At 34.1% G+C, this 26204-nt stretch overlaps 1 protein-coding gene and 2 pseudogenes across 1 annotated transcript in view; all 3 read left to right on the top strand.

Annotated features, from left to right (window-relative positions):
• The window catches only part of TMEM196 (transmembrane protein 196), a 136475-nt gene that overhangs the window by 41869 nt on the left and 68402 nt on the right, over window positions 1–26204 (top strand). The window lies entirely within an intron of this gene.
• Window positions 9794–9912, top strand: LOC120602686 (uncharacterized; annotated as a pseudogene).
• Window positions 14459–14577, top strand: LOC120602635 (uncharacterized; annotated as a pseudogene).

The following is a 26204-nucleotide window of genomic DNA, read 5'->3' as shown; positions in this document are numbered from 1 at the left end:
TTTCTTCAGCTTTAGAATAGATATTTGCATGTGTGTGTGTGGGTGTGTGTATGTGTGTGAGATATATAAACACATTTTCTAACAACTCAGCTTTCTTTTTCCTTCATGTTAAAAGTTAGTATTGATATGTATACACGTGAAATGTAACAGGATCAAATTAATGTTACATAGTAACAATTAAGATTGTTTTATGATAGTGTATTGATTGCTGTAGTTTTTATTTTTTAGTATTAAATTAGCCTTTCCCTTCATCTTCCTCATACAAACTCTGCTCAACATGTCTTTATTTTAAATCAACTTTCAAAACAGAGAAGTGTATCAAGTCAAGTATTGTACCTGGGACTTGTTAAGTAGGCTACGTATTACTCCCCTGCTGATTATTCCTCAACCCGTCATTCTTTGCATTATACCTGCTTTTTGCTTCTTTTATTTTGTTTTTACTTTTTCTGAACTAGGAAAAGTCTAAGCCCTGCCAACCTTTTCACTAATTCTCAGGCTGTGTCTACATTATACTGGACACAGCTCAGTCAATTTGGCCAAACGGCTGTTCGTTTCAGTCACTCTATGAGTTTAAAAGATGTCTGTTCCAACTCTATTGATTTGTTACTTACGATGAATGTGTCAGTGTGATAACACAGAATAGACACAAACTCTGACTCAGTCTGAGCTTGAGCCAGTCAGGAGCATAGACCTATTACTCCAGGGGCTCCAGTTCCAGCCTCTGGCTCATTGTCCTATTTTAATCTTTCCTGGTTTGCCTCTACTACAATGTTTTGAAACCGAGAGGGAATCTTTAATCCTATTCTTTTCATTTATTTGTCCCAGTTTTTAAAAAGCAATGAGCGAAGAAAGGATGTAGGTTTTGTAAACCTTAAAATCACAGCTTCATAAAACATTAAAGCAGTAGTAGTACCCAGTGTTCATCTTACCCATTACAAACTTTGATCGGTGGATCTCTAGTATTCTTTCAGCTGCCTCAGAGTCTAATAGGTTTGTGTACAAGCTGAAGGTGAGTGGGAGTATGAATTAAGCAGCGTGACTCAAAAGATGCTTGATGGACTGTGTTTTCTACCTCTCTCTTGAGGGCCACAAACCCCAACTCGCAGACACACATAGACATGTATTCACATTTCATACACCAGTTCTGATTTTCTCAATTTTATGTGGCGGAGTTCCAAAAGATGTTACTTTTCTGAAAAAGTTTCTTCTGTTAAGAAAATATTTTAACAACAATGATTTATTAGAATCTATCATTTTACAGACTGAGATATTTAGAATCACAGAGGATGTGACTTTCTCAGGGTCAAGCTAATTTTCAGTGCTCACACTATACCATCCCAACACCGAAGAAAGGCTCACTCACTCAGTCTCTGAACCAACTCACAAGACCTTTCTGGGGCACAAATCTCTATACTAGAAAATCCAAAGAAAAGCTGAAGATGTTCATTTAAGAGACGTGCTGACTACAGTGTCAGAAATTGCTCTTGTTACCTGTTCGACTTCCATTAACTACTCATTCATTAGGTCTAAATACTAATTCATTCAATAAAATGATTAATCATATATATACCATGTACAAGATGCTGAGGACATATATATGAGAGAAAAAATTGACATAATCTCTCCCTTTAAACACTTATATTTTAATGGTTAAACTGATAAGTGAAAATAATTGTATAAATATGTTAGGGCATAACAATTCTGTATTTAATTTGAACGGTAATGAAAATAGCTATTGGTTATTGAAGGTTAGGGACTCTGTCAAGATATCTATATCTTGCTATTCTATAAGACAGTTATTATTTCCATTTTATAGGCAAAGACATTGAGGCACATGGAAGGTTGAGTAAGATATTCAAGAATATATAACAAATTAAAGGCTCTATCTAGGAGTGAAATTCAAGTTTATCCAGTTCAAGTTCATCCACTTCTAAATTCCCAGTGGGTATAAGGGATTTTCTGTCTTTAAGAATCCCTAATAAAAATTCTTTATAAAAGGAACATTTTAGTCTTTAATTGACACATTAAGGGTGGTGAGGGGGAGACATAAATGACTACAGTTTTATGTCTGTTAAAAAAGACAATACGAATGTTAGAAACATAACGTTTTACCTAATCCATATTCTATAGCAAAGTATGCCTTAAAAAGCATGTTTATACAGGATTAATAATTAAATGTTTCCTGAATATGCCAACATATATAATATATATAAATCTATAATGAACCAAGTCCCTATTTCAACTTTTGGAAATTAAATATTAATGAAAAAGCTTTGCTCTACAAGTGCATTAAATACTCTGGAGATGTACACATTTGCAAGCTGTAGTTAAATCATGGCCCGTTGAACACACTAACACTTTTATTTCCCTTTGGCATCAATTTCTGGTGTTCAATATTCTTAACAGGAAACTATTATGGATGAATTAGTTAAACCTATATCCCCAGGCATTTAAAATCACCCCTACGCATATAAAGGCAATGACTCTAGCAGGCAACTAGAAAGAAAAAAAATATTTTAAGGACTAATGAGATTTTTTTTTAGATTTCTTTTTTATTAACCTTCATGTGAGAACAATTTAATCAAATGGTAGGGTTATAATACCACTAACCTAGTCTCTACATTTTCTTAATAACTTTACTTTCATAAGGACTACTAGTCCATCTTCCATATGGCCTTAATTTCTTTACTAAAATAATTGGTTGAATTTGTATTTTATAATTATATATATATATATTTGCTCCTATGAAATTAAGTTATTTCCTGTAGCGTATTATTTAAACCAAGATCTCAATTATAACATTTGGTAATACTTTATTTCATCAAATCTAAGATATTGACTATAAGACAAATTATATACCACTAAAATAGAAAAAAACACCACTGCTTAAACTATAATATAATTTTTTAGCTCTTAGTATTTCATATATTTCATATTATCCTTAAAAAAAGAACTATCTGGATGGATTTACAAATGTTTTTAATCAAATACCTATATGAAGAGATAAATATAAGCAAGATATTGATTAAAGTATTTCTAAAATTTCACCTTGGTCAATATTTAATTCCTCTGAATCACTTTTCAACTCAGAGTCATTAATGTCCAGATTTTTCTCCAAATATCATCTTCTCTGTAAAGAGCAATGCTGATGTAACATTTTTTAAAATAATGAGATTTATTCTAAGTCAAACATCACAAGCTCTACCAATTTTAATGGTAACTTTCTTTTTCTTACTAAGAAGTGTCAACAAATTGTTTTCCAACAAATTTTAGGTATCTTGCTATATTGGGCCCTATAAAGTACTTGATCTTTGCTTTATTGATATATATTGATATCCTGGTCTGTTTCTATGACTTGCTGAGTATTCAACACTTTTTTGTTTCAGCGGCAAATGATTGTATATAATCTTTTTATGACATTTAAAATGTCAATTAAATTCAATAAGTGTAGTGATGATGATGCCAATAATTATTTTAAAATGACATATATATGAATAGCTTTGACCAAATTCATGCATGTGCAGGCTATGACAGCATTGTACAATGCCATAAACTATATTTCACAGATGGATTTCAGAGACGCTAAAAAGAGGAGAGGGAAAAGTTAACTATTGTGAGCTACTATGCATTTTTATGTTTATACAGGATTGAAACTGGAATTTGTTGTGTCATTTCAGTAAAGTGTCTAAATATAATTAGATAGTTTATCTGCTTGAGCATACTAGTACTGGTAAGAGACATACTTTTATTTCCAATGTCATTTTGCAGCTAGAAAAGTTAGGGGGAAATCATCAATAATGTGCTTGTGGAATTGATTAATAGCATTATGCATCTGATGAAGTACTAGATTGTGGGCCCTAGAGAATACTTCTCAAACCAAATGTGTGCATTTGAATAACTGAGGGATTCTGATAAAGTCAAATTCTGATTCAGTAAGTCTGGGATAAAGCCTGAGATTCTACATTGCTAATAAGTTCTCACTCAGGTTTCACCCATGCAGCTGGTCTGTAAACCACACCATAGGTAAGGAGCAAGAATGTACCTGGAACATTCGCTTTCCCTTAATGGATCTGAAATCTCTACCCTTCTCTGGAACATTCGCTTTCCCTTAATGGATCTGAAATCTCTACCCTTCTCTACATGTTTAACTCTTCTGGTCAAATCTTCTCTTTTGTTACGGGTTGAATTGTGTCCTCACAAAAAGATATGTTGCTGCCTTATGTCCTGGTACCTGTGAATGTTACCATATATGGAAATAGGATCCTTGCAGATATAATCAAGTTAGGATGAGGTCATTAGGGTACACCCTAATCCATATGACAGATGCCCTTATAAGAAGAGGAAAATTTGGACACAGAAACCCACAAACACCATGTGACGACAGAGGCAGAGACCTGAGCGATGCATCTACAAACCAAGGAATGGCAAAGATTGTTGGTCATCCTCAGAAGCTGGGAGAGAGGCATGGGACAGATTCTCTTTCAGAGTTCTTAGATGGAACCAACCCTACTGGCCCTTTGATTTTGGACTTCTAGCTTTCATAACTGTGAGACAATAAATTTCTGCGGTTTTTAAGCCATCTAATTCTGAAATATTTAATTACCACAGTCCTAAGAAACTAATACAGTCATCCCTTTGCATCTTCCAGTATCCCCACGGATATCGAAATTTATGGGCACTAGAGTTCCTTATATAAAATAGTGTAGTACATGCATACAGTTGGTTTTCTGCATTTAAGGATTCCCATGCATGGATCAAAAATATAGTTTTTGATCCATGGTTGGTCAAATCCACAGATGCAGAACGCACAGGTATAGCATACTATACATCTTCGTATGCTATAATTTCAATCTGCTATGGTTTTTAGAATGATACTTATCTATGAGAGAATAAAATTAAATCAGTAAATCAGTAAATATCTTTTCTGTGCAAATAGTAAAGGAATTAAAAATGATTTGTTTCTTCTCAGAACCCATACCAAAACAGTTTTATCATCAGAGAATCACTGATTACTTAGGATGTCAAGAATATTTAACTTCCTTGTATAAGTTAAACATGAGAAGTCTTTGATTTTTTTTTTTCTTTTTAGTTTACCTAGTGCATTTTTTACCTCATTACTCCCTTGGCATGGAAGACAGCAAAATGACCTAAAACTGCCCCAGGTTCTCCAGAACTGCTGACACAGTTATGCTTCTGAGAAACTGGGCCCTCAAACTAATTCTCCTCAGATTCCCAAATGATAAAGATACTTAGTGTAAGTTTATCCCTTTTTTGATAATGAATCACAAAGGATGACAATTCCCTGACCCTCTTAATTCCTATTCTATTGCTCTTCTTTCCTGGAGCTCTTCACATACATATAGCTAGGCAAAGAAATGTGAGATAATTTTCCCTCTGTCGATTGCATGATATAAAATTATTGTTTATGTTTTTAGAGAAAGAGAGAATCTGGTAGAATTAAATAAGGAATCTGGGTAATATAGCACTTAAATTATTTTCCCTTTATTATTTAAATAACTGTCCTGGAGGGAAGACGATTATACATTTTCATAACTTAAATAGCACTGAAATGCTATTTTTTATTGTTGTTGCTTTGGTAAAGTATCTATCATTAATTACTTTATCTAATTAAACACATTAGCACTGGTTAAGAAATACAATTTTATTTCAAGTGTCACTTTGCAGCTAGAAAAAAGAAAAAACTATAAGTGGTGTGCCTGTGGGAATAGATTATGCCAAGAGAGAACAAGAAACTAAGCTCAACTTAATTTATGGAGATTGAGTTCTATCGCTCTTTGATGAATATATTGAACTTGAAGCATTTTCTCCTGGTTTTTCCTCTAATGAAGAATAGTGACATCAAACATGGCATACGGTGTGGTTCCTGAATTGGCTTGTGCTGTGAATGGTGTGCTGGAGACATTCATCTACCAGGTGCTGGAACCCTTGGTCACTGTGGGATCTTAGCTGAGTTCTTTTGATGGAAGCCACGGCTATACCCCATCTGGGGAGGGTTAGAGAGTCAGCCTTTGTTCAATGACTGGATAATGCGGGGTTATCAAAGCTCAAGCTCTCTACCTCAAAGTGAGACAGCTCTGAAGGACCACCGCGTGAACTGGCCAGGACCTTTGTTGTGATCATGTCACAGTTCAACTTCTCCTATCCTGTGTTCTTCTGTCACTGACCGGCATTGATTCCAGGAATGCTCCCAGCAAAATCTCAGAATCTCACTCTGTTTCTCAGGTAACCAAGTTTAAAAAGCTCATAAATTCAAGAAACAAAATAAATAGCAATGGATACAGAATAGTGATAGTGAACACTGGAAGTGATACTGATAGAGAAGGATACTGATAACTTGATCTAGTATGTAAGTTAAAGTAATGATCCCCCCAAATATTCATGTTCCAATTCCTGGCACCTGTGAACATGTTATCTCACATGTCCAAAGGGACTTTAGAGATGTGATTCAGGTTAGCATCTCGAGATGGGAAATTATACTAGATTAACCAGAAGGGCCCAGTGTAATCACAAGGGGCCTTAAAAGTAGAGAAAGGAAACAGAAGAAATCAGAGAAAAATATGTGACAATGGAAATGAAGGCAGAATGATACATGAGAAGACCTCAATCTGCAGCTACTGGCTTTGAAGGTGCAGAATGGGGGCCACAGCCAAAGAACACATGTAGCCTCCAGACATTGGAGAGTCAGAGAAACGAATTCTCCCCAAGAGCCTCCAGAAAGAAATGCAGTTCTGCTGATACTGATTGCAGCACTTCTAACCTAAAGAACTGTCAGATTATAAATTTGTGTTGTTTTGAGCATCAAGTTTGTGGTATTTTTTTACAGCAGCAATTGTAAAGTAATACAGATTTCCTGTGTATGTTCGATTGTGTGAGCTGTCTAGGAAAACCAGTGTCATCGTTTTACAACAATTAACATTAGATAACGCGGACTACCCGAGGTATTGAACTTGATCTGAGTAGATTTCTCACTGCCTGCCCCATTTTGGTGATCACATTCCATTCTCAACCTTTCTTGCTTATAGTGTGATCTACAGGCAGCTGGGCCATGCCTGCATGTGTCTTGACACATAACCACAGTTCAGAATACCATGGTGTTAGGGTGACAGTGTCAGGTGGCTTCATAAGATGGTCCTTGTAGTTCTTTGGATCTAGATCCAAATCCCGGCACTATAATTTACTAGCTGTGTGGCCATAAGTCAATTATCCAACTTCTCTGAGCTGCCTTTCCTCATCTATCAAATTGGGGTTACTGGGATTGCATATAACCTTACGGAGTTGTTATGAGTATTAAATTGCAACATGTTCTTTCACAGTGTCTGGCACAAAACAGGCACTTAATGAACATTTATTATTTTTATTATTATAGCATAGTTCAATGGTTCATTCTTTCAACAAATATTTTGTGAGCCCCTACTGTATGCTAGGAATTGATTTCCCAAGTTGCTTAATCATCACATAAAGATAGAACTGAAATTGATTTTCAGGATTAGAGAATCCCAGATCACAGGTACAATACCTATTACTATATCCAGAATTAAATATTTATTTTATATTTAATAAATAAATTAGTTCATTAACGAATGGCTTTCATGATTTTTATTCAGTGTGGAAACTTCATGTTATCTATATGAAAATACCTTGGACCAGCCCAAAACATATAAATGCACACAGAGAATCTGAAAAATATAGCATTTTTCCTAGAGTCCTTGAAAAAAAAATGTGTTTTAGTAGACTTCATCAGAAATGGAGGGGAAAACTTCAGAGCACTTGAGGTTATGACCGAATATGTGTTTTTACCCTTAGGTTATTTGACTAGAACAGCATATGCACATTCAGTATTTCATTAAAAAGCACATTCCTGCTCAGAGACATAACAGATATATTTGCAGTGAAAGAATTTTATTTATTTTCCTGTTGCAAGCTCTGCCAGAACCGCATGGAAAAAGACCAAAGAATTTATTACCTTTATAAATCCATTCACCTAGTTTTGAAAGACTTTTCTCTAAATACCAATTAAAATAATTTTATTACTTTTAGTTCTTGTTGAAATGTTTATAAAGTCATCAAAGAAATAATTATAAAAATGTAAGACAAATAAAAGTATAACTATAAGCTTAATAAATCAAATGCAAACAAATATCTTTTATTAATCAAACTATAGAAACTATTTTGTGAAATCTAAAAGGATCATTCTAGGGATGGATAAGTATAATGTTTGAGTATAAGTAAACTTTTACACATTTATTTATTTCAATTATGAAGAGAAGGTCCAGTGAAATCAAACACACAAGAGGAAAGAAAGAATAAGAAATATCTGCCTCAGTGGGTTTGTAATGTGATGGTTAAAGTCTCTATTCTCAGTGGAAAATAGTGTCATCAATCGATCTGAACATGGCTAAAATAATTCTGTAAGTATTTCAGTGGATTCCAAAACCAATATCACAATCTTATACTATTAAAGCCAATGTGAAATTCATTACAAAATTACTAAGAGAGCTGAAAGAGCCTTCGGAATAGGTTAGTAGAAACTTCTCATTTTCTAGAGAAGGAAATTAAAGTCTAAAGAGCTTTACTACAATCCAGTTTATGAGTCACCCCAAATTAGAAGAATTTAGTTGTTGAATCTTTTGACCCCTCATGTGTTATCCAGTTTTATCAGCACTTCATTGAACAAGTTTAGTTCAAAATGACTTTTGACTGTTTTCCAAGATCCAGTCCACATTCAAGTGAGATTTGCTTCTAAAGCTTTTCCAGGAATGCGCCCCAGGGCTTTGAGAATAATTTTAAATAAGAGTAACAGAATGTCTCCAAGGCAAGCTAGTATCGTCTAGAGCAGCACTGTCCAATAAAAACATTTCCTAATAAATACATTGAAAAAGTAAAAGAAAATAGATGAACACATTTTAGTTATATGTTTATTTAATGCCACATATCAAATATAGAATTATTTCAACATGAAATAAATGTTAAAATTATTAATTAGATAGTTCATATTCTTGTTTTAATACTTAGTCTTCAAAATCAATGTGAATTTTATATTTAGAGCACATCTCAACTTGAACTAGACATAGTATTTCAAATGCTCAATAGCCAGTTGTGGCATGTGGCTACCATATTGGACAATACAGATTTGGAGTTATTTAAATTATTCAAATTCTGCATTAAAATTCAACTTCTTGATTTTAATTATAAACATGAATAATTGTTGAATAAATATTCAATTGGCGATTTTGGATTCCCTAAAATTAGAAATTGCTCTGTTCTCATGTTCTGGATTTCATATTACATGTATATTGAAACCCTCATGTCTTTCCTCTTTTCTTCCTTTTTATTTATGTCTCCCCCTTGTATGCTGTGTTCTGGGAGATTTCCTGTAACTGCTCTCTACTTCATTGGCTTAATTTTCAATAGTAGCTTAGTTCTTCAAGGCCTCCATTGCATGTTTAAATTTGATAATTTTGTTTTTCAATTGAGGGATTATTTTTTTAATGAAATTTATTGGTATGACATTGGTTAATAAAATTATATAGATTACAAGTATACAATTCAATAACACATCATATGTATATTGCATTGTGTGTTCACCACCCAAGGGCGCTATTTTTAATCTGTTTATTCCCTTTGATAGATTTAATTTACCTTTGACTCTCCCTGATATTATAGGTTATATGTTTTTAATTTTCTCCCTTCATTGGGCTTATTTCATTTGATTACTCAGAATAAGTTTCCTTTTTTTTATAATATGTAATCTTTGCATAAATACTATGTTGGAGTCTATGGCCATGTCACCCTGAATATGCCCGATCTCGTCTGATCTCAGAAGCTAAGCAGGGTCGGGCCTGGTTAGTACTTGGATGGGAGACTACCTTGGAATATCAGGTGCTGTAGGCATTAAAAAAAAAAAGAAAGAAAGAAAAGAAAAGAAAAGAAAATTTTGTAAATATTATGTTGGTAATTTATTTCAAAATGCTGTGGCAAAGAAGTGGAATATGTGTATTGGTTTAGCTAACTTAGTTCACATCTGAGGCTCAGGTATTTGAAGCAACTAAGCACATCACTTAACCAGCAAGGGGGTGCAAATAATCTAAATGTACACCAAGAGAAACATCACCATAAAAGACTGTTGGAAATTATTTTGGTGAATTTTAGTGACATTCAAGATATGTGGTTCACCAGAATGGCAACACATTTCTGAAATGAACAACACATAAATACCTAATTTGGCCTAGGTGCCGAACGCCTTTGCAGTAACACATGACGTGTTACTGGAACTCTACATGGACCAGAGTCTGTGTTACAAAGAGAACTGTATAGTGAAACTCAACTACAAAACAGGCTGATGAGTCTAGTCACTCTGCTGTCAGATGAGTCTAGTCATTTTGACTCAATTTCTTGGGCAAAAGCCTCATCACTGTGCCTGAAAGCAGAGAATGCATTCAACCCCAAGTCTGCAAGAATATGCTGTATGACTGTATTTGCATCCTCCTATTAAAAAATGTAGTTCATGTGGCAGATTTGGTCTAAACTTACTTTCATTTTTCACAGTCCACCTGATAACTCGATGCCATACAGTGTACTCTCATTCTCCAGAGGCTATCGATTATTGAACAGCCAATTGGATCAAGTCAGTTTAAAATGACAAGTTCAATCATTTTTTCCCATTACTTTCTTAATCTTCTCAAAGAAATATCTTCAATTCTTTTACTGTCATGTAAGTACCCATTAGGTGTTAGGTAGCTTTCTGTTAAAGAATATTTCTTATCAAAAGGGAAAGAAGAAAGTTTGTTCTTTCCCTAGTTTTACTTGGTGGTATGTATTGCTGAAGAACTTCATCTTCTATGACTGGCATGCCTGGATATCCAGGTAATGTCCCCTGAAGCAGGTGGGCATTCTTCTTCCAGGACTGAAGCAATCCCACCATCTTAGATGGGGTCAAGATTGCCTGCCTCTGTGACATCCTGCAATATTTGCTCAGGGCTTCTGTCTCTCACTATTTTCCTTTACCTGTCTCAGAGTATTCTTCTGGGTAACTATGGATGCTTGGAGTTCCAAGATATTATGGACCAGAGACAAGTAGGTTTGAAGACTCTTGAGAGTTTTGATTACATAATAATTTCCATTCCATGAGGGAAAGGCAAGAAAAGATTTTTAAAGCGCCAATATTACAAAATACGTCTCATTTCAATGTTACCTTTTCCTATCACGCAACAATCCAACCAAATTCCATTTTTAAAAGTGGATCAAAGGTGTTTAACTCCTGTTACTTTGTCCTTCTATAGTTTTCAGTCTTATCCTACGAGAACAGCACTACTTTTGAGATGACCCAGGATTACAACAATTCTACAGATCCCAGAGGATGGATTATGGCTGACCGCCATAAATAAAACATCTGTAGCTCCACTTCTACTGTCGACTGAGGGCTAACTGAGATAGCAAAACATCCTAAAATGTTTACTAGTGTCCAATAAAGGAAAGTCATTCTACAAATATAGGAACATTGACTGCAAATATTCATCTTAAAAACATAATAGCAGATTAGATCAGTCCTTTGCAAAGAAAAAAAGAATTTATACTTTGCATTTATATATTTTGTTGTTAATTCATTCCAATTATATTTTAATATTAAGCATTCTTATAATTAATGTTTTCTCTTAATTCTTTTAGGCCTTCAAATTTTCAAATATGATAGTTATTCTTTTATTTTATATTTATATAATCAATCATTGAGAATATAAGCAGAAGGAAAGTTTAATGTTGTGGAATTAAAATCCCAACTTGAAAAATACACCAGAGACAACTCAGAATTCTTGATTTTTTCAAACATTTCATCTTTAAATATTTGTTGTATGATGTGTTTACTCTTTCCTTTCTCTGCCCTGGGAGAAAAGCTGAAAATGTGCTAATATTAGGAAGCCTAAGATTTGCTCTTTCGATCAACTCTCAGAAAATGTCTGCATAGTCCCACTGTATTCCCAACACACAGTATTCATTCAAGGCATTGTTCTTTTTTTCAGGCACACATTTAATAATATGAAAACTGCTTGTGTACACAATTACTAAAAGACAACTCAGAAAGGAATCTGATTTCATCTACTCATACCTATGATTTCAATTGTTAAAGGCTTAAAATGTATACTCCTTATGCATGAAAATTAGCCTGACACATAATCTTTTGTTTTCTCAAAAGAATCTGTGGAATTTAATTGGATCAAATTGTTTTTCCTTGTGATGGTCTTGTAATGAGGATGCTGCATAGTTGGAGGAGTAATGGATTGAAATGAACTGAGAGTCTCTGAAAATAAGCAAAGAATAATCCTCAAACCATTAATCCTAAGTGACTCCAAAACTGATACTTTCTAAATCTAAATGAAAATAAAAACAAAACATGATACTATATTTTTTGCTCCAAATACTTTAAATTATTATATTTGAGGTCCAGTGAAAGATGAATTATTTGAAAGCTATTTGAGAGGATTGCAGCAACAGAGCAAAAGCTTGTAGTTCAGGTAGAAGGAACATGGATGTCAAAAAAAGCATCTGTCAGAAGGAAAATTCTGAACCCTGATAGTTCTCACTTCCAATTATAGCAACAGATACAATGTAAAAAAAAAAATGCTGCAATGATTTTTTTCAACCAAAATCATGTAAAAGATAAACTCATGGCCTCATAGCTAATGAGTAACAATGAAATATTTTCTCTTAACCTTTTCTATTTTATCTAACTTGATCACCTATTTGAGGAATAGCTCTTGAAAAGCTATTTTATAAGGAATAAAATATCCCTTTCCAAAAGATATAGTCCTAAGGATTTAGAAATGTGGTCCTAAGGATTAGAAAGAATTTACTTAGTGGGGGAAATTATACAGTGATTTAAGCACACTACTGTTACAAATTGTATTAGGGATTTTACAGAGGGATTCGATGTAATTCCTTAAACACTGCATTGTTAAAGCTTAGAGTATGATCTTACCAAAGAGATTATATTATTAAAAAGATTGATGAAACCCATTTACCAATACAAGGGGATTATGCTTATCTTTTAAAGGATAGCCAGATTGTTCAACATTGCTAAAGTCATCAACAAACAGAATAGAAAATAAGCAAAGGAATGCAGTTATAAGGAAAATATCATTATGTTTTGAATTCCAAAGTGATGAAATTTAGACACACACACGCACACACTCAAATACATATTTCTTATCGTTACTCATTCATGGGACCTATTTAAATGATGTCTGAGCATTAGCACTAGTTCTAGTGTCAATAACTCAGCACTTTTGAATTTTAATCCTAACATAGAGAGGAGCATTTCTTGAGAAATAAAATAATTTTGTTAAAATTTCTTGCCGTTTCAAAATTTGTTAAGCCAATAAGACAGAATGATATTATCTTAGAAAGCAGACTAAACAAATTGTGACTTTTATATATGAGACTTTTTACACCAGTCTTATTTACAGAAAATAAGTAAAGTGCAAGAAATGTACTTAAAAATTAGGACATTATAGAGAGCAAAACTATATTTAGTCTACTGAAATAGCTTATAAAACAAGTTAACATATAATACATGAAAACATTTTTGTTGTTTTCAAATAATACAAAGCTTAATATTCTATAAGGAAAACATTCAACCAAACCTGTTTGTATCCTCATGTCTCATAGTCTCCATTGAAAAATCATTTCTATAATTATAGGCTTGTTCTTTCATAAGATATTAACATAAATATACAATATATATTCACGAATCTTCAATATGCAACTTAGAAAAAAGGGCAGAATTAAGTCATATTTATCGAGTAACATTGATTGTTTTTTGACTTTCTTTTTCTTCAACCCAGTGCCTGGAACTTGGTAGAAGGTTCTTTAAAAATAAATTTTAAAACGTAGAAGAATATCTGTATCTTATTAATCTAGAGGAATAACATGATTAAATAGAAAAGAGCCAGAGGTATCCTGTTTCACCCAAGATCATGTTCATGTTACTTTTCTAAAAGTAGAAGCTATTACTGACCTTAGCCTGGTTTGTATTTCAGAATATTCTATATGTTCCTCATGACACTTCAAAGACAATAAAAATTACCCTTCTTAGGAGGTGTAGAAATGTACTCGAATGTGGTTATTATAGCTGACTAGATTATCACAGTTTATCCCTGTCTTCACCTATAATACCATCAGATGACTCTCAAGTCAATACAGCTAAATCTACTTTACCATTTAAACCAAAAGTTGAATTGCCCATTGGACATTTGTATACCTGACCAATATTGATTGTTTGTTCCATATCCAAAAGTAAACACATTAACTCCTCCTCCCACCTTTTCTATCTCACATTTAATATTCTTTCAACATACTTTATTGTTGTTGGTTACAAGATACTTATAATTGTCCATCTAATATCCATTTCTCCTTGTTTAACAACCCAACACTCAATGTATTCAGAGTCTATGGCCACGCCACTCTGAACAAGCCCGATCCTGTCTCATCTCAGAAGCTAAGCAGGGTCGGGCCTGGTTAATATTTGGATGGGAGACCACCTAGGAAGACCAGGTGCTGTAGGCGTGAAAAATAAAAAATAAGGGGTAGTAAGCTGACAAGGTTCTTGCAATCTGTGAGGTCAACCAAGAGTTAACTCACCTAAAAAAAAAAAAAGTGTATTCAGAATGGAAAGTGTTCAGATAAAATACAACACATCCCAGCCACCCTTGCCATTAGGCATGACCATGCTATAAGTTCTGGCCAAAGAGATATATGTAGCTGTTAAGTGGAAATTCTGTGGGCATTTTAAAAGGGAGAGAAAAGACTGGGCTGTGCTCATCTTGGCACTTTCGCTTCCCGCTCCCTGCCTGATATATAGAAATGATAGTTGAACTCTAGTAACCACCTTGGACAATGCACATTCTACTGAGGAAGAAAAACAGATTGAAGGAGTCTGGGGTCTCTGCTAACACTGTGTTGCTAACTATCTAAGCCTAGAACACTTATCATCACACTTATCTCATCTAAGAGAGAAACAAACTGCTTCTTATTTTAACCACTATTATTTCTGGTAAATGTTACTGGCAATATAAGGCAATTTCTTACTAATACAGTACACAAACAAAGTCCCCAAGAGTCCTCTAGAATTTCTCTCTCCTTTGTAATTCACCCTAGTAGCCAATTAATCACCAAGTCCTGTCAGTTTAATTTCTTAAACTGATTTCAAAATTTTTGCTTTCTCACCATCCTCACTTTCATTGCTTTAGTTCAAACAGTCCTCATCTGTCACCATACCATTGCAGCAGACTCTAACTCGTCCGCTTTCAGCCTCAGTACCCTAAGGTATATCATCCACGCCACCGCCAGAGTCTTCTCTCTGAAATGACTGATTATACTCCTTTCTTCTCCCCCTCAAGTTCAGATACCTTCACTGACGAATATCCAATCAGGTAATATATATCTATATTTTTTAGTGTGCCAAAAGATAGGAATCCTGAGTATTGGCCTTATCTGTGGTCTCATGCTTTAAAAATATCAAAACACTGAATATCCTTTCTGGGCCTTGTTAATGAGTTTATTTTGGGGAATGCCTATTCATAGACTGTTGGCTATAAAACTCTCATTCATCAATTAGAAATGTGCTCAGGTTTTTCTTTGAAGATTTCAAGACTCTCTTACCTGCTACATACAATCTCTACTCTGTAAAATTCATTGTACACAATTCTATTGTTCTATATGACACTGTATCATTATTATTTATTTATATGCTTGTTTCCTTTACAAGACTATGGACAACTAACCTAAGGACAAAAAGAATGTATTACTCCTTTTTGTTCCTCCAGTTTCCATCTCAGCATCTGAGGAATAGTTATACGGGTCACTCAGGAAGTATCTGAGGAATTTGGATTGTAGTGTGGTTCCTCTCTGAGATACTGTTAGTTAACAAACCCCCAAGAGATGATAGCATCGTGGGTCATCCTAACTGAAGTCAAAATCATTCAAGATTATTATCTACATTAGGTGACCATTAGAGTTATCTTGTGCTGAGCTGCTGTTTTGGTTGAGCTGGTCAGAGAGGGCAAGGGTCTTGAAAAGTTAGAAGAAAAACAGTTGGTAGCATAATGATGTAAAGACCGTTTTGGTACTATGAATGATAGCTAGCAACGTTGACTCACCTTTGTGAGGTAACAGAAAACAATTTGATTATGAAGTAATATTTTACTGAAATTCTTCTCTATCAAGTTTCATTATAGACAATTTATCATTCAGTCCTATAGTCATAGACTTATTTCCTCTCCATGTCATTTAGTTGTGGTTATCTTATCATTCAGTCCCAGGCAATAGATAATATTTATTTCTATTTTTTTTAATTCAGCAAATTTAGCTACTCCTAGTACTTAACATGCTTAAATGTCTTAGATACTTAGAAAATACTTAAAACAAGCTTAGAAACTGCTTTGAAATAGTTACTGTTTTCTTCTCAGACATATTTTTGTTATTAATTTAAGAGAAGTAAGGTAGTTTAAGTATATTTGATAAAATCTTTGGCATTTGATCTTCAGAATGCAGTGATTAATAGAGAATCAATCATTTTCTGCTAACTTTATCTTTAGAATTGAGTATTTGATTTCCCCCATGCTAATCTATGACAATCACTACCGGATTGGCCCAATTTTCTAACACCCATTATTTTCACAATACCGTGAATGTCCTCTATGTACGCTGAATCAGAAAACCAAAAATTTCAATTTGGAAGCTTACTCAATAAATTACCATGTTGACTGATTTACTCATTATACTGCTATTGCAGGAACCACTGCTGTGACGAAACTCTGATATAGGTTAAAGTCAATTAAAATATAATTTCTTTTACCTTTAAGAACTCCAAAATGTATTTTTATTGTAAATAAAATAGATTTTTAAAAGGTCTGTAGAGATATGCCTTTAAAATCTATAATAGAATTTTTTCCTTTCTGTCTCAATAATTGGTTTTAATAGAACTAAAAATTAATGGTAGAGAAAAAAATACAGTCTTACTCTTCAAGGAAAATGAAATGTAAGTATATGAGTGGGAGGATTAAGGGATATTGGAACCTGCCATGGCAGTTCCCCAAGCTGACTGTTAAGTAACTTTTCCAGAGTCATAGCAATAGGACTCCTTTCTACGTGAGCAGGATCTGGAGAATCCACATTAAACACTTTTTGCTGTAGTATCTCCAGTGGACATTACACTGACTCTTAACAAAGCAAGTTCACTTCAATTCAAAAATGATTCAAGAAAATTTATTGAAAACCTACTATGATCTAGGCCCAAGGTGCCTGACTCTACAGAGCTCATATTTGAATCGGGGGAAACAATGGACAATTAACATAATAAATAAAAGGTTATCCAATGTTTTAGAAGATTGATAGCACTATGGGAAAAAACAAAAACAGAAAGAAGAGCAGGAGTAAGGGAAACTGGAATATTTGGGAATGGATTGTTTCTAAATTGTTTCATATTCATTAACTTATACCCACCCCAATGGGAAATAACTTTATCAACTAAGGAACAGTGCTTGTGTATGTTTACATAGATAATACAAAATGAAGTATCACAGTCTTTATTAATTTCCATAGTTACTTAGGCTAGCATCTTGTTTCTACCCCTTCAATGAAGTAGTGGCATGTATTATAATATACTTAGATTCTAAAAATCATGGTCAGCATCCCTGATCTCTTAAATGATTTTTTGTTTAAAACAAAATTTTTACACTAAGGTATATTTTTCTGCTATAAAGTTTTATAAGTTTGACAATGCTTAATGTCATGTAGCCATCATGTCAGTATCATATAGGTACGCCTCCTCCTGGAGCCCAGCAAGCAGTCAGCAGGAACCATGTCCTATTAATACAGGGGTCCCCAATGTTGGGGCTGCAGACCAGTACTGGTTCGCTGCCTGTTAGGAACCAGGTCACACAGCAGGGAGTAAGCAGCAAGCGAGCAAAGTTCTATCTGTATTTGCAGCTGCTCCCCAGCACTAGCATCACCACCTCAGCTCCACCTCAGATCATCAGGCATTAGATTCCCATAGGAGCGCTGGTCCCTGGTGCCAAAAAGGTTGGGGACCACTGTTTAATGCATGGCCTCCTCTGGGTTCTTGAGCCTGACAGTTTTCAGACTAGAACTTACAACGTGGGTTCTCCTAGTTCTCAGGTCTTGGTCTCAGGCTTGACCTACTCTTTGGCTAACCTGAGTCTTCAGCATGCTGACTTCAGGTCTTTGAACTTCTCGGCCTCATAAGTACAGGCAAATATAATTGTGTATACCTATATAGTTAAAAAGATATGATTTATTATAAGGAAATATGATTCTATCTTCTGATTTTACATATTTGTAAATTCTTCTATATCTATTTATTTGCTATTTTTTTCCCTTGGTGAGATGTTTCTTTAAATCTTTTATTAAATTATTTGCTTATTGTTGAGTTTTAAGAGTTTGCATATTTTAGATACAAGTCCTTTATAAATTGCAAACATTTTTAATATCATATTATACATACAGTTTTACATCTTTATTTTCATAGCATATTTAAAAAAAAAAAATAGATAACCTCCTAGTTTCCAGTTTTGTAATAGTTTGGAGCAGCCAAGAAAGTTTGGAGCAGACAAGAAGTGATAGCACTATGATCTCAGTAGACCTGTTGACAATAATTTTCTGAAGGTAATTTTTTCCAAGTTTGAGAGTTCTGGTCCAAGGTCCAAATGATGCAGCTGCTCAGCCTTTTGGTGGTTTGCTCAACATTTTTGCAATGTTCCTGTCCCACCAAGTGCCAAGTGCCTAGGAAAGGAATAATTCTAGATCAAGCAAAATCAGGTACCATAGTAGGGGGAGGAAGTTATTGTCCATTGGACCTGGACGAGGAGAAAGAGGCCTTTTCTGCTGATTCAGGATAATGGTATATTTGGGTGTTGCTGATAAAACATAGAGAGGTCTTTGGATAATGGTGAAAATCAAGGAAATGGGTCAGAAAACTTCAGGGGGTGGGGGAACATAGCACTTTAGAGTCTCCCTTTAACTCTTAAATAAATTTTAACCTTTTTCTATTCTTAAGAAATAAATGAGATAAGAGTAATTAAGGGAGCCTCAAAACTAATATAAAGAAACACACCTCCAACAATATAATACATTTCCATTCTCTGCCTGCAGAAAGAATAAGAGCTGTAACTGACCCTCACACACACTCTGACAGGCTAATCAGTTAGATATATAATAGTCTCAGGGTATAGGGCCTAGACCTGATACTGCCACCCTAAATGAAGGCAGTCACTCCTCCCTCTCAATCCCCTTATAGCTTTTATAGTTAGATTATCAGAAACAAGATGGAATGCAAAGTATCTTTGCTCAGTAATTACTTTTACTTCTCATCCTCTAGAACTCATGCGGTGATAACTACCAAAGCCTCCCTACTCCATCTGAGGACACAAGAACATCATTCCTGAGGTGTTAGAGAATCTGTAACACAGCTGAAAATGAGGTAGCTCTCATGCCCCGTTCTTTACTTTTCCCCGATGAGATGCAAACCAACTCCGTGACACCAGCCACTGCCATTATTTAGAAACAGGTTTTCTAACTTAGAGCTGAAGGTGCATGGACAGCAATGACATCTTTTCATGTCATTTGTGGCTTATGTTTTTCTTTGTTGGTGCATAAGGTAGAAGAGAGGCTCTCTACTTTGTAACTAAAAACTGTTGCAAAAAATTCAGTATTGTGAAGTATATCTAGAGAAAATTGAAAATCATGCAACATAAACAGTTAGAATGCCAAAGACTGAATTGACAACCTAAAATCCTCATTAATATGCCCCCAAATGCAGCCGAGTTACCCGGCTCTAATGACACACATGTAACTTCCTAGTCAGCACACTCATGGTGTGAGAGTTTTCCCAAAGTATTCAAGTCCAAGTGGAGGAACATGGAGTCCTCAGCAAACTTTCTGAGATCTGGATGCTATCCCATTAAGATTTCAACTTATCTTGCCCACTCTGTGAATACCATTCACCAACTCTTCTTAAATTAAATGTTAAAGTTTCCTTAGCACAGAACTATTGTGGTGAACAGAAAGAAGAAAATACAAATATATGAGATTCAGAAACTAATTTTCAGACCTCCAAACAGGTCTCTGATTCCCAGGAAAATAGCAACTATCTCCACACCTGGACATCATTAAGTATCATGTCATTATTTACGCCAAGATGGGACCTGAGCTGAACTCAGACACTCAAGATTTAGGAGCCACCTGGGACAACAGTTCTAAAAAAGGTTAATTCTGGAAATTTTGTTCCATAAGTTTATGCCACTATCTTTTCACATAAGGAAGGAAAAGGAAAAAAACCCACTTCCGTAGCCACTGCTTAACCAACAAAACCTTCAACTCAATAGGAGGTGGAAGTAAATTCTACCATTGTCTTTAATAATGAAGTCTTTAATAAAATGAAAAGAAAACTAAATTCAGTATTGTGAAGTATATCTAGAGAAAATTGAAAATCATGCAACATAAACAGTTAGAATGCCAAAGATTGAATTGACAGCCTAAAATCCTCATTAATATGCCCCCAAATGCAGCTGAGTTACCCAGCTCTAATTAGGCCATGGTAGGCATGGAAAATTCTAGTTAAATAGCACCTCCAATGGGCTCATCAGGAGCATTGTCCTTCATAGGTGTTTTAAGTTTACTAATGACTTTTGCCTGTGAAAAAAAAACAAAACAAAAGAATATACATAGATAAGTATCTACCTTCCAGTTTCCCTCCCATATTCTCTGTATAATGATCTTCTCAATTGGGAAAAAAAATGATTCCCTCCAGAGAAATATCAGAATCTTGAAGGAAAGCAAATATAGCCTGTTCAATAAAGTATATTCAAATTAAACTGTTGTAATTTTGGAAACAACAACTTTTGCTCTTTTTGAAAACAGATAATAAAGCTAAAAAAAAAAAAACAAAAAAACATGCCATATCCCCTTCATAAGGGGATACATCAAAATCTGGAAAAACATGATATTTTTATATAATAATAATAATGCAAACAAGGGCTTAAAAAGTTTTCAAATAATTTACTGCAAGTTGCGACTATTTTTAAAAGGCATTTATTTTTTAAACTAATGTAACTGACAAACAAGACAAGAAAATTCACCTTTTTACAGTCACATATACCTATGACCCATATTTTTGTATCTGTGCACAGCCACCAAATTAGTCCCCATCTCATTCTATATGTTTACAAAATTATCTTTTAAAGCAGTAGTTTATTGAGAACCTGAAACACCTACAAAGATGCAAAGCCCTGGGCCCCAACCTGAGAAATTCCTATTGTTCTAGGTATGTTATATGATTCTAAGATAGTTTACAGGGAATCATATAGTATAATAAATATTCCATTAATGGATGAAAATCTGTTCTATTAAGGAAAACTAGATGATCATGCCAAAGTCTCTGAAGACTTTTCCCCAAAAAATTCCAAAATAGTTTTGGGCAATGACATCAGCACTCCAATTAGTACATGGTCTCTCTTGTTAATAGCCTTCAAAGGCAAAATTTGATTAAATCTATGAATTATTACAAGTTCATCTTTCTAAGAAATCCACAGTGTTGCCACTTACATTCCAGTCTAGTCTAGCATATGCTATTTCTGGCAAGGCTGCTGGTTGCCTCGTTACTCTCTGCCAGGAAACTTCTGGACCTGGCTTGTCATTTCTACATGAACTGTTGTCTGTGATTTTACCACCTGCCCTCTGTCCAGCTTTCTTCCTCAACAGAAATGATGGGTTACGACCCCATCCTCTACCCCTCCCTGATTTGGCATTTCCAAGCTAGTATTAGAATTAGACTACTATGAGCAATGGCTACCATCCATTGAAAAATGAGCATGGGAGCAGCTAAATAACAATCTGTAAGTATACACTATCTTCCTAAGTATAGCACTTTGCCTGGAAGTATAAAAAGAGAAAGTAGTTCTAATGGTTTTGTCAGTTAAGTGTTTGCATTAGATGTAGAAAAGACTTTTGACAGTGAATTAAAAAACACTGAATGTGTAATAGTTTTCTCTGGAAGTCTCTAGGATGGTTACATAAAATTCTGCTAGAAGTCAGAGAGATCAAGTAGAGTTTTTGAGAGTTATGTTTTCTTCTGCTTATTTCCCATTTCCAGCTGGAACGATTCTCTTCACTTGGACTTCTTTTGCTTATCCATAAAAGGCAAAACACCTTTGGGTTCCTTATATGAGAATTAGGAAATGGGGTGTGTGTAGGAGTGAAGCATCATAGTTTCTTAACATTAAAATTTTATTAGACATCCCCATTGATCTTCAGGATTAAAAACAGTGCAGTGCACATGCTAAAATAAAAACTGCGCTGCATTTAAATTGGAAAAAAGTTTTTCCTTCTAAATGTACATTTTTAGGACATGTAATTTATCATTTATCATTTAAAGTATAGTATTACTTAATTTAACAAAGTTAAAATCTGAAACTAATTTTTAATTATTCCCTCTAAAAATATTGTCAATGACTTCTAAAAATATTTGTGCATTTCATTTACACAGAAAATCAACATGTTTGTTTATTTCTAGGTGTGTTTTAAAATCAACTTTAGTATATTAAAAAAGATTACATAAACTTATCCCATTCCTTATAAGTAGCTTATAAAGCTTTTATATTTCTAGAGTTTTACAGCTAAGAACACATCTTGAATTATTCCTAGCATCCTTTCTGCTAACTAACATAATCCTGATAATCATTTTTATAATGATATATATCATGTTTAAAAGCCACTTCCAGAGCATTGATTCCTAGTTAGGGCAATCCAGCTCCTAAATCCTTGGGTTTAGATTAAAGTAAATCAGACATAAATAGCATACTGTTAATTCTGAAACATTTTAAAATAAATCACTACACAGACAGTAAACACATTCTAAGAACATCAAGCAGTTAAATTTAAATTTTAGAACAATAGCTATTCAATATTTTAAAATGTAAGTGTCACCATAGGCATCTCCAGATTATCAGATAATTAACCGAGTATTATTATGTGGATTTTGAAGTGTGCATGATTGCCGTTTTCAGTTTAATTATAGAGTGATCGTTCTATTTCAAGAGGACAAATGGACAAAGATATGTTCATAAAATTGACATTATAAAACTTAGTTAAAAGTAAAATGGTATCTCTAGTCAGGACTTAATAATAACAATGGTATTTATAATAAAAGCAATAATGATAATAGTGTACCATTATTATAATCATCTATGTTCTTAATGGTGGTAGATTTTATTAAATTAGTTCCCACATATAATGCATGCCATGCAGAACATATTTTATTTAAGCTCTTAATAAATAACTGATGCCTACTCCATCCTTCTTAAAGTACTTTTTAATCTTGTTTTCTAGAATACCATAGCTTCCTGTTTTCTTTTCCTTAGATTTCTGGCTACTTCATTGTAGTCATTGCTTCCTCTGCCAATTCATGAAATAGTGGAGATTCTCTGGGTTCTTCCTATCCAGGGCCACCTTCTCTCATTGGATATTTCATTTGTTTCTAAGTCTTCACTGCCATCGATATGACTCCCAAATCAAAGTTCCCACCTGGAAATGTGGGTCTGACTACCCAACACTCCATTCATCTATTTACTTGAATATTCATAGCAACTCAAACTCTACATGTACCAAACCAGCCAATCCTGTACTTCCATTTGCAGTGATCAAAGCAGTGACATAGGCATTATGTTAAATTCTTTCTTTTCCTTCACCCTACACATCAAAAATTGCCAAAATACATTGATTCTGACTCCTAAACATGAGCATCCATTTCACCTTTCCATTCTCAAAGATGCTCTCCTAGTCCAGGAAACCAGCCTGTCTTCCCATGGTTTTCATAGTATCCTTGTAAAGGAGTTCCGTGTATCCAATATAATCTCTCAAAATTATACCACAATCCCAGCAAACGCTAAATGGAAATATCATTCTGTCACTTGTGTCCACTTTAACCATTTTTGGATAGAGTCCTAAGGTCTAATGGCCTTCATGATCTCACCCCTGCTTACTTCTCTAGCCTTGAGTGTCATCCTGTTCTCCATTTATTCTTAATTTAAATTTTTTTCAAGCTTTCTTGAGATATAATTGACATATAAACATAATGATTTGGTACATATATAGCAAAATGATTACATAATAAGTTTAGTCAACACATGAATCACCTCACGTAACTATAATTTCTATTGTGGTGGGAATGTTTAAGATCTACTCTCTTAGCAACTTTCAATTATATAATACCATATTATTAACTATAGTCACCATGCTATATATAGAGTCCCCAGAACTTATTTATCTTATAACTGAAAGTTTGTACTATGATCAATATTTCCCCATTTTCCCTACCCTCCAGCCCTTGATAACCACTATTCTACTCTCTGTTGCTGTGAGTTTGGCTTTTTTTTTTTTTTTTAATATTCCACATATAAGTGAGCTTACACAGTATTTGTCTTTGACTTATTTCACTTAGGGCGATGCTCTTCAATGTCCATTCATGGCTTGATTGTTCATTTCTTTCTAGCATTTATAATATTCCATTGTCCGCATGTACTGCAGTTTATGTATCCATTCCTACTGAAGGACATCTTGGCTGCCTCTAAGTTTTGAAAATTATGAATAAAGCTGCTACAAAAATCCATGTGCAGGCTTTTGTGTAGACATAAGTTTTCATCTCTTTTGAGTAAATATCAAGGGGCACAATTGCAGGTTCTTCTGGCAAGAGTATGTATAGATTTTTGTAAGTAGCTTCAAAAGTGCTTTGCAATGTAGCTCTACTATTTTGCATTCCAACCAGCAATGAATAAAAAGTTCGTGCTGCTTCATATTCTCACTAGCATTTGGTATTGTTAGTATTCTGGATTTGGGCCATTCTAATAGATGTATAATGGAATAGTTCATTTTGAGTGTCACCTTACAGTTTATAAAAGCTGCCTCTTCTCTTTAGATAATAGTGCATAGGTTATACACTCCAAATAAAAATAGCAACAAATATAATTCTGTTTTAAATAAGACTTGAGGTTACTACTAAATAAATAAAAATTTGTAATGCTATTCAATACAAAGTATATGCTAGTATGAGTATTCTATTTTTGTATTCTTCATAAATTTTCAGATTGACCCATTGTAAAAGTGTAATTTAATTGCATTAGAGGGATAATGCATCACTAGTCCACTTGAAACACATAAGAATTGGTCTTTAAGTACACCTATAATATATCAAAACTTCTGATTTTTATCAAAAAATACTGGAAATATGAGGAAGGAAGAGAAGTATTTAGTAAAAATACTTAAAATTTTTAAATAACTTAAAATTTGCAAAATTGATTATGTTACTTCTTATAATACTGAGAAAAGTCTTACTCCTGATATTTAAAAAGAGGAAACCACACTTCAGAAAATATAAAGGCAACAACCAAAGTAATAAAGGACTTGAAAATCTCTCAATGTCTGTTTAACTCAAGTGATAGTTGCCATCAAGATGCCCCCTTCTATGGCATAGAAATTGCATACACTCTTCAAAAAGACAGAGACCACCTTTGTTGCACGTGTTGAGGGAAACATGACAACAAAGTCCTAGAAATAAAGTTTAAAATGGTAATGGATACAGTATATGATAAAACCTAGATAAATTATCTTTTTCCATTTTTGTTTATCTATTTACTGTATTGCATCCAGGCACTGTTAGGCATTTGAGAGTACAAAAGTGAATCAGCTATGATCCTTCTCCTCTAGATGCTAATAATGTCTCACAGAGATGCTAAAAATGCTTACACATAATCTAATGAAGAAAGTGACAAATGTCCTCCGAAGAATTAAGGTAAAATATTAGATTAATTTAGAGCAAGAAGGATTACTTTCGCTTGTAGGTAATCTTCATAGATTAGGGCTCATGATCAGATTCTGTAGGTATGGATAGATACAGACAGATTATGAGGAAGTTACATTAGGGAAAAGCAACCATTTGAGCAACAAAAGGAATAAAAGTGGGAAAGTCAGTATGTAGATAGAAAAAAACCAACAGTTCAGTTGATTTAGAGCAGAGAATGGCTGAAATGCAATAGTAGACAAAATTTGGAAATACAGATTGGGTCCAGACTTTAGAAAACCTAGAATGGCCTGGTAAATGTAGTTCTTTAATTGAGAAACAG

The sequence above is a fragment of the Pteropus medius genome, unplaced genomic scaffold, assembly GCF_902729225.1.
Source record: "Pteropus medius unplaced genomic scaffold, Ma_sr-lr_union100, whole genome shotgun sequence".
Taxonomy (NCBI): domain Eukaryota; kingdom Metazoa; phylum Chordata; class Mammalia; order Chiroptera; family Pteropodidae; genus Pteropus; species Pteropus medius.
The sequence above is the reverse complement of the archived record's forward strand: the minus strand, read 5'-3'. Positions and strand labels throughout refer to the sequence as shown.